Source organism: Accipiter gentilis, chromosome 5 (assembly GCF_929443795.1).
Source record: "Accipiter gentilis chromosome 5, bAccGen1.1, whole genome shotgun sequence".
NCBI classification, from domain to species: Eukaryota; Metazoa; Chordata; class Aves; order Accipitriformes; family Accipitridae; genus Astur; species Astur gentilis.
Genome location: NC_064884.1, coordinates 24,181,766 through 24,191,517, shown reverse-complemented (window position 1 = coordinate 24,191,517; position 9,752 = coordinate 24,181,766). Strand labels below are relative to the sequence as shown.

The window sequence follows — 9,752 nt, the reverse complement described above, 5'->3', positions numbered from 1 at the left end:
TTGTGCTGTTAGGACTCAGAAGTGGCCAGGATTACCAGAAGGAGTGGAAGTGTCATTGAAATTAATGAGCTGTCCTGCAATGCATGAACTTCACCAGAACTCTGGTAGAACCTAGACCGGCTTAACTAACCCATCTAGTTTTCTGGCAATACATCTTCTCCACTCTTCATTCTTTCATGTACACAATGGAGGTGAAAGAAACCTTAAGAGGAATCCTGGTTTCCAGGTTTGTTGTTCAAATCAACTCACAAGTGTGTTCTCCTGCCCTGATTATCCAGGGGTCCTGGACACATGGTTAAAGCAGAACAGTCGGATCTCCTGTGGGGAACTCGGCACCCCCCTGGCTAGTGCTGTGCTTGTCTCATGCAGTGTCAGGTCTAAATACCCATCTGCCGTTACTAACTCAGTTGTACAATCTGTGAAGCTGTGCTAAGTAGGGACTGTGTCAGATACAGCCAAACTACATTCAGCTAGATTGGAGCCCTGCCTGCGCCCTGCGCGAGTTTGGCCGGGAACGCATCCGTGCTGGTCCTTGCTGAGATTTCTCAAACTCTGGCTTGTTTTCCAGCTGTGACCCGAGCTTGCCTTGAACTGCATTGCTACAGCAATGCCACGCCTGAATCGTTCGCAGATCTGGCAGGGGATGTGTTTCTTCAGCTGCAGCCCAGTGGTGACTTCTTCACGACTTCTCTACAGGTGGTACAAGGCAGAATTGCTCAATGCTGGTGGCGTTGGGAGACTTTCTGGGCAGGGTGCTTGCAACTCCTGCTGTCCGCTTCCCGCCACTTTGGGGAATTCCCAGATTTTGTGCAAGAGTTGCCCTTTCAAAGACCCATCACGTTGCTTGCCCCCAGCCTCCTCTTGGGCCACTTCCAGGCTCTGGACGTCCGGCTTCCTAAAGCTCGTGCCTCTGCTGTGCTTTTGGTGCTGTCTGCTCCGGAGGCCTGTGCCCTGGACAGATACATCGGAGCCGTCTGCGAGCACAGCATGGTCTAGTGGGAATGTGCTGCAGTGCCAGTTTCTCCTGAGGAGGCCCTGCTGCTGATGGACAAAAATATGGCAATTTTGGAAGTGGCCATCAAAGAAGCAGCCAGATGGGTATTATGACAGATTTAGAGACATTCATTTTGGTAAACACTGACCTTTTGTTCATTTTCTCAATGGTGTTTTTTGGGTTTGTATGTTGGTGCCCATATCATTGTGACTCCTGAATATGGCATTTATGGCTGGGTCTTCACAAGGGAAACAATATACCCTTATCTCGAGGATATCCCAGACCCACAGGTGAACTGGATTCCATGTGCTGATCCTGGAAGGTATTGTCCCTGCTATGCACAAGGGAAGGGTCCAATGGGAAAGACAGCTACCTTTAGGAGTGTTTGTCGATAGTTTTAAGTGTCTTGGAACAACTGTTGTGAAATGAAGGCAGGTTAGACATCATGTAAATAGCTTCAGAAAACTTCCTTCATCATTTTTCTTTGTCATTTTTTCTCACTGTAATTCTTTTGATTTTTAGTTACTATACTCATAAAGGTTGAGATTTATTTAAAATAAAAACAAAAAACTTACAGAATCGACATTTCAGTAATGTATTCCATGCATGTTGTAGAAAATGTTTAAGATATAGGAATATTAGGAGTATTTGTGAATAAAATAACAGCTACTACTGAAATTATATACTGCACAATTTCAAATTTATATTTTTGAATCATGATGTGGTAGCCTTTTTATTCTGTTATTTTCCTTAATATATTGCACCATTTTTTGAAGCTGCAATATTTGGTGAAAGATAACAAAATGCACCATGGAAGAAACAAATCCTAAGCTACCTCAGTGCAGCAGGCAAATCAAGAGCTGAAGCAGAACAGCCAATACTAGCCCATGTGTCGGTGTAACTTCAACGCTGTGCCACACGCTGGCAGAGAACAGAGACTTGAAGGTGCAAAGATTCATTTTCACTGCAAGGAAACCCCTGTGTTCCTCACTTAGGTAATGGGAGGTGAAGCCAGAGTATCAGCACACTAAGCTTTGAAGCACAAAACCACTGCCTGCTATTGAATAACAGGATACGACAGTCTCATATTAGATATGACTAACTTAAACCTATCATTCTTGTGATCAGAAGTCTTAGCGTTGGCATTTTTATGGATTGGCTGGTTTTGATGTTTTATTTCCTTTCTTCCTTGCCTGCTGTTTAGGTTTGCTCCCTCACCCGTGCTGGAAAAACTGAGCTATCTGGCGAGGAATAACTGCATCTATGTGGTTGCAAATATGGGAGACAAGAAGCCGTGTAATTCCAGTGATCCAAGGTGCCCAAGTGATGGTCACTATCATTACAATACCAACGTCATCTTTGACTCAGAAGGGAAACTGGTGGCTCATTATCACAAGGTAAGAGGATTTCACAGTGTTCAGGAAGCCCATCATGCTTGGGTGATTCAAGCTGTGAAACAGAAGCTGCTTCCCAGGCTTAAATGTGTTTGTACATAGAGTCAATACAGAGCAGGTGTCAGAGGGTGGGTGAAAGCCACTGCCTTAAGATATCTTAATTTCTGCTATTCTGAACTTAATAGCAAGTAATTAAATTAAATTAATTAAAACTCAATAAGCCCTCTATTTTTACTGCTTCTCAATAGGATGTAACACATATTAACAGATATTAAAATATTAATGTCCTAAACTCTTGCTAACCAAATACAAATCCCCTTCACTGGTATAAATCAGGACCATGGATATTTGTGCTTGACTCCTCTTGCAGAGGTATGAATTCTCCTTTTTGAAATTAAGGTATAGCATGTTCGCAAAACATACGCTCCACTTGTATTTAAGTGAATGAGTATTATATTCAATCTTAGACTGATTTAAATGGTTTGATTTCTTTTCTAATCTTTTTTTTTCTTCCATTCCTTCCTTTCCATGAACAGTACAATCTTTTTGTGACAGAGAAACAGTTTAATTACCCCAAGGATCCACAATTTGTGACTTTCAATACATCCTTTGGCTATTTTGGCATTTTCACTTGTGCAGACATACTCTATCATGACCCAGCTGTGGTCTTGGCAAGCAGATTTCAGGATGACACCATTCTGTTCCCAACCGCTTGGGGTAACACTCTTCCACTGTTGTCAGCGGTCCAGTTTCACTCAGCATGGGCCATGGGAACGAGCATCAACTTTCTTTCAGCAAATACGCACAACTTGACTTTAGATATGACAGGTAACGTGATATTGCTCTAATTGATCTTGTTCACGTGGACAACATTTATATCTATGTAGTGCAGTTGACCTGAGCAAGAATTCCTATCAATCAGCTTTAGCCATGCATACCCATGTCAACAGCATTCGGACAAGAGAACTCATGCAGATAAAAAGGAAATCAAAATGTGACATGTAAGAACTCAGAAATGCTTAAGTTGACTAGAACATCTTTAGTTATTTGTTAAATGATCAGTCCTGAGAGTTTATGCATGTGATTCTTCATCTTCTGACCCTGGTGTCTGTCGATGTTTCGTCATGTGAAGGCCCAAACTTTTTTGCCTCCACTAGGTGGAAACCTAACTCTGAGAAATGTTCTTGTGCGTCCTGCAAACATTATTTCTGGGCTGGAGACCTCCTATCAAGTTTTCTTTGCAGACTCTGTTTTCACTGTGTATTTTTCCTGAGCAGATGCTAGAAGTCAAGCGCAAGTTTTGTGGGCACGTGCTTGCAGAAGTGAGAGAAACTTACTGGTGTTTCTAAAATGTAGCCCTAAACTTTGCCTTCTAAATAAAAGCAGATATGAACCATTCCTTTAGTTCTCAGTTATTGATGACCCTATGTCATACAACTCCTTTATGGATAGGTTTTACTCCGGTCTTTAAAGATTTGTTTATTTATGTAAAGAGCTTGCATAAAGATTTGACTTTTGGTAATATCTTTTCCTTACAGAATTTTTTTGATTTAGACAGTGTTACCATTCATTTTCATCAAAAATACTGATTCCTAATGCAGCTAAACTCAATGAGGAATGTATAGCTTCAACCACTTAAATCATATATAATGGCATATAATTAGCACACTAATCTTACAAAACATGAAACATCAGAGTTTGGTCTACTTTCCATTGATTGCAAAAAGCATTAGGTTAGGACTGTAGTCTGTGAAGGCTTAATTTAGTTTCAAAATAATCCGGTAAACATTAGAATAAAACTTGGCACGTGCTTAATTAGTGAAGACTGCCTACTTGTCCCATACACTTGCTTTCAGATTAAAAGCTTTCTGGTGTTATGTGTTTGCAGGGAGTGGTATTTATGCCCCAGACGGTCCGAGACCATATTATTACAATACAGAAATGGAGAATGGTCACCTTTTGGTGACAGAACTGAGTTTGTGCCCACATCTCTCTCCTGACTATCCTGCTGCTGTTAATTGGAAATTGTATGCTAGCAGGATTGAGCAGCTTCCATCAAACAACCACTGTTTCAGTGGGGTCATTTACCATGATCTCTTCTTCTTCATGGAGCTCACTGAACCCGAGGGAAATCGTGTCATTTGCCAGCAAGACCTCTGTTGCCATCTGAGTTACAAGATGGCAGATAAGCAGAAAGATGACGTTTATGTTCTGGGTGCCTTTGACGGGCTACATGTTGTTGAAGGACAGTGTTATTTGCAGGTAAAGGTTTTCTGTTCTTATTTGGACAGTGGGAAGGCTGCAGTACTCTCTTTGCAGCCGATTTGCATTTGTCTTATTTTTGATTGAGGAGGTTTAAGAGGAGGCATTTTTTAGGCCCCTCTGAAAACATTTGTTTTCTTCATGATGCATTTTGACTTCATTAGGGGTGTTGATCCTGCTTTTCTGTCTATGTTATAAATGATGAAAGTGAAGATCCTGAGTTGACCCTGTGCTATAACGCTTCAAGGAGGTTCCCCTTTCTGTGTGCAAAAGGGAGAGAAGATTGTAGAGTTCCCCCTGTCTTCATAGGGATGCTCTTGTCACAACAGAGCTGTTTTCTGCTCAATGGTTTTTACCATTGTGCTGATGTGATTCTCTAACATGCAGTTATCTAACAAAATGAAGAAACTAAATACAGATATAACATTTGTATTCACATGGCTTGTCAGGGTATTGATTCTTTTAAATTTCACTGTTAGGCTTTATATCTTTTCTCTATATCTTTAGAGTATTCCCACTAGAGTAGGCAAATAAGTATGGCTTCAGTTTTTTAGGAAACTCAGCCAGAGCTGAAGTAACTTCCCTAGGTCGCAAACTATTCCATATCTATGACTAAACGCATATGCACATGCATGAATGCATACATAACTTGTAAACACACAGACACAGTGCTTTGCTGCAGTGCTGGCAAAGAACCGTCTTTTTACAAAGTTTCAGGTGCCACCCACGGATCCTCTTGGCCTAAAGAAATGAGTAGATGTATTGGATCATTTCTTCATCATGACAGCTTTTCTTATAATCAAATCCAGCCCTTGACTGTTGAAAGCTTAGAGGTATTTTGCCTTTCTGTATCCTTCTCCCTGCAGATATGCACGCTGCTCAAGTGCAAGAGCACAGACCTGAACACGTGTGGGCAGCCGGTGGAGACGGCTTAGACCAAGTTTGAGATGTTCTCCCTCAGCGGCACATTTGGCACCAACTACGTCTTTCCAGAAGTCTTGTACAGTGGGGTGCAGCTGGCCCCCGGGGAGTTTGAGGTAATGGGACACCCTTGTGATTTGTCAGATTTGTAATACAAATGGTCCAAATGCCACTACGAGACACAGGAGCATCTCAGTAGTTATCAGTGTCCTCTACTTCAGTAACTGGCTTGAGTTCAAGGCAGCTTTATTTCTGCCTGGTTTTCCTGGTTGCATTCATACAGCAGGTCCGTTTTGCCGACTCCCTTCTTCCCCCTCCCCCTGAATCCCCTAGAACATGATCTTGCTCAAGACAGAAGTATAGTTTTTGTCAGACTTCATGGTAGCTCCAGGTGAGCTACGACATCACTCAACTAGGTCGACATTAATGAATTTTGTGTCTGTCATACAATAGTACTGCTTTGCTGATGTTCCTGTTTATTTTACTTTTCCATAACTAGGTGCTAACCGATGGACAACTGATAAGTCAGACTAGTACATCAAAGCCAGTTTTGAGTGTAACTCTCTTTGGGAGGTGGTATGAAAAGGACCCTCTATACACACAGCAAGCTTCACCATGATTTCACTGCAGATCCTTTAAGATCACATCTGCTTGTTTCTGTAATGCTAATTAATCATAATTAGTCATAATGTTAATTAATCTTAATACCCATAATTACAATGGCATTCTCTTTCTCCAGTTGCCGTATCTAAGAGCATAGTCATTCCACATTAATTTGTTGACTTGATTTTGCAGCAAAAAGAAATTACTCTGCTGGGCAGTTCTGTATGTGTTTTTATATGATGGTGTTGGTTGTCATAGATTTGAGCTTGACACTGGGGACAATAGAAACCAAATTCCTCTGGCTTTAGCGGTGTAGGATTCAGGCACATAGAAGTGGGTTGTGGCCCAATAACAACCTATTTTTAATTCTTTGAAATTTTTGGTGGAGTATTAGAAGTCATTTCCACAACACTATTCTGTCCCATCTCTGAACACACACTTTTCTGAACACACACTTTTCTAAGAGGCTAACAGAACCTTCGAAGGCCGATGGTTGAACTTTTATCATTTACTTTGAAAAAGAAAACAAGCCTTGAAACACCATTGCTTCAAAAACAGTCATCCAACTCAGCACACAGTGTGATGTGTTCTCATGCCGTGCTCTAACTTACAGTTGGAAGAGTCTACTTCAATCTTTCTGGCCACAGTTTAGGGTGTGGAAAACTTCCTTTCCACAAAACTATTGATATATGATAACTGTGTCACCTTTTTCAAGCAGTCACGTGGGTCCATATCAAAAATCCTCAAAACGAGCAATTTTGCAGGTGCGTATCTGTCTTCCCATGAAATGGTTGCTTACGCTGGTGTGAGGAAGAAGCAGGACTGTGCAGGCAGGTGTTGGGAAAGGCTAGTGAACAGCTTGAACTGATTGAACGCACCAGCATGTGTGCGGGTGCAGGCCCTGCAGACTGTACTTTCTGAGCATGTGGACTGGATTACTCTGTGTGGGGCAGCTAAGATTTCTATGTGTGGTTAATTCCATTGTTTGTTCTGCAGGTTTGTTTTGAAATAAAAACATTGCTCACATTTAAGCTGACCAACGTCATAAAAAATAGACTTGCAAGATACAAAATTCATTGTTTTTGAACAAAGTGAATATTGCAAAAACAAGATTTTAGTCTGTAAATGTATTAAATTGTAACCGTCTGCAATTCATATAATAGAAGTAATGGAAAACACTCTATTTGTTTGTGGAGAAAAAGTACAGGATCTCTACATTTATATCTGTGCCCTAGGACATGGTGCCCTGTTACACCTAAGCGACATGTGTGTGCTGTTGATACAAGGAGTGGCTTCGGATTTCCTCACCCCGCCTGCATTTCCTCACTGCTTTGCAGTGATTGCGTGGTTGCAGGTGTGACCTTTCACAGGGGCTTCTCCACAGCAAGATTAGTGCTTCGAATGAGGAGTAGTCTTCCACGCTGTCTCTCTTAGCACAAGTAAAGGAGCAGGACTACACTCTGAAGACAGACTACCTCTACAGCTAAGCTGATTTAACACCAGATTGCATCCTGTTTCACAAAAGTAAGTCCTCAGATAACCGCCACTCTCGGGCAGTAGCAGAGATGGGGCAGAGAGCAGTCCAGTGGTGGGGAGAGTGGATTGGGAGGATGGAGGTGTGAAAAGCCGAGGGTGCTCTAGGATAAGTTTCCTCTTACATTGCCCATAGCCATGTATAGCCTGGACCACTGTAGTTTTGTGAAGTTTTTATTCAGGGGGCTCAGTGGGTTGATTTGTTTAACTGGCATTATGTTCCTGGCTGAGTTCCCAGCTCTGCAGGCAGTAGGCGGTGGTGACTGCTGGTAGAGGCAGACAGGGATGCCTCCATCCTTCCATACTACAGAACCCCCCCCATCCTGGCAGTGGGACTTGAAACGTTGCGGGGCAGTACTCCAGCCCTGCGCTTGTAACTTTTTCTGCCGAGCCCTGCCTGGGTAGTCACCTTTGTGGGCTGGCTGTTGTCCTAGCTGTTGCTAAACAAGGGAGCATTTACTGTTTCCTCCTTCAGACTGATGTCTGATTATGGTTAATGTGACTCAATCCATATTTCATTTGGTAAGAAAAACAGGGTGGGATTCTAAGCTACATTACGTCAATTATCACAGAAATCTCTGTTGCAGCCTTTTAAAGGCTCATATTTAAGGCTCCTGAATGAGCATGCTGTATCTAGTAACGTCTGTAGAGAAGTACTTAGAGGTGAATGTTACCAGATGCAAATCAATGTTCCCAATGGTTGAAACCCTCAGTCAGCATTACTCTGGCAGAGAACTCTCTGGTGCTTGCATTCACCCCCATTTCTGTCTTTTCTGATTCAGCTCTACAATGAGAGTCTGCTGTAGCTGAAGGCAGACAGCCTGTTTTTCTTCCCACTATTCAGAAAACCTTTTCCAAATGAGAATACTGCAACTACTAGAAAGTTAAAAAATAGAAAATGTCATAGCAAAAAAATGCATTTGAACTGAACTGAAGATTAAAAATGAAGGCCTCTCAATACACAGCATCTTCCTGGGCACAGGAAGGGTAAGCAGAGGAGCAGGCATGCCACTGCACCTTGTGCACTAGCATGCTCTTCTGCTTCAGGCTAGCAGCACCCAGGCAATGAGGCACTTACCTGCCTGATTTCAGAGGAAAACATTCCCTCCAGATGCATATTTTCTGGTGGAAGACTGTTGGAAATTGATGTACAGCTAAACAGAAGTGACTAGGAGAGCCACTGTGATAAACACAAGGGACAGTTCTGTTACCACCATGTTAAGTGCATTACACCTCAGTACAGTGAGATGCTAGGGTAATGACTTTGGTCTAAAGAAGCTCAGGGAAGCAAGCTGCACATACTGACACATAGCACAGGAACTGTGGAATATGAAGACACTAGAATAAAGCAGTTTTTAAGACCCTCAGTTTTGCCACTCAAACTTCACAGAAGACTAGCTCCAGGGGTGACACATCCACCTTTCACCTGGGTATCAGAGTTGAGCCAACATAGGTAGCAAAAGGCTCTTGCAATCGATGACAGAGAAAAGTATAACAACAAAAATTGGACTGTTCTTTCTAGCCATGTGTTTAATGACTTATTTTTATATTGGCACAATTAGTCTTGGCACTACACAGTTTTTTAGTCTCATTAAGTTGTGACATCCTTCCGTGTACTGTTATACTTTCCTGTTTGTCACCAGTGACGCTTGATTCCAGGGTAATGCTTTAACAGACCAGTACTTCCTCCCTCCTTCAAAGTTAAACTTTGTCCCTCTTTTCTTTTCTATGCATGCTCCTTTTGCACTGTTTTTCCATGACTCAGAGCATTCTAGGAGCTGCGAGGCATGAGCCTTGCTCCACAATGTGCTCTTGACTCATGGAAGCTCAACATCACTGCTGCTAGTGCCATGCTCTCTTAAAACCTTGTTCACTGTTGGAGTCAGTTCCTGTCTGACCACAGCCTGATCTCAGTCCAGCAAGGGATTATCCAGTGTGATCCTCTTCCCATGGGTACAGGCTCAGGGCAGACACTGTACTTGTCCCCTGGAAACCTGGTGGGTGATACCTCGGCTCTCTCCCAGGGAAAGGATCTGGATTTAAGG

At 42.4% G+C, this 9,752-nt stretch overlaps 1 protein-coding gene and 1 pseudogene across 1 annotated transcript in view; one reads left to right on the top strand and one right to left on the bottom strand.

The window, feature by feature from the left end:
* RPS12 (ribosomal protein S12) overlaps nucleotides 1-9,752 on the bottom strand; it is a 511,578-nt gene that overhangs the window by 35,616 nt on the left and 466,210 nt on the right. The gene's annotated exons all lie outside the window — the stretch shown is intronic.
* LOC126038447 (pantetheinase-like) lies at nucleotides 186-6,190 on the top strand (annotated as a pseudogene).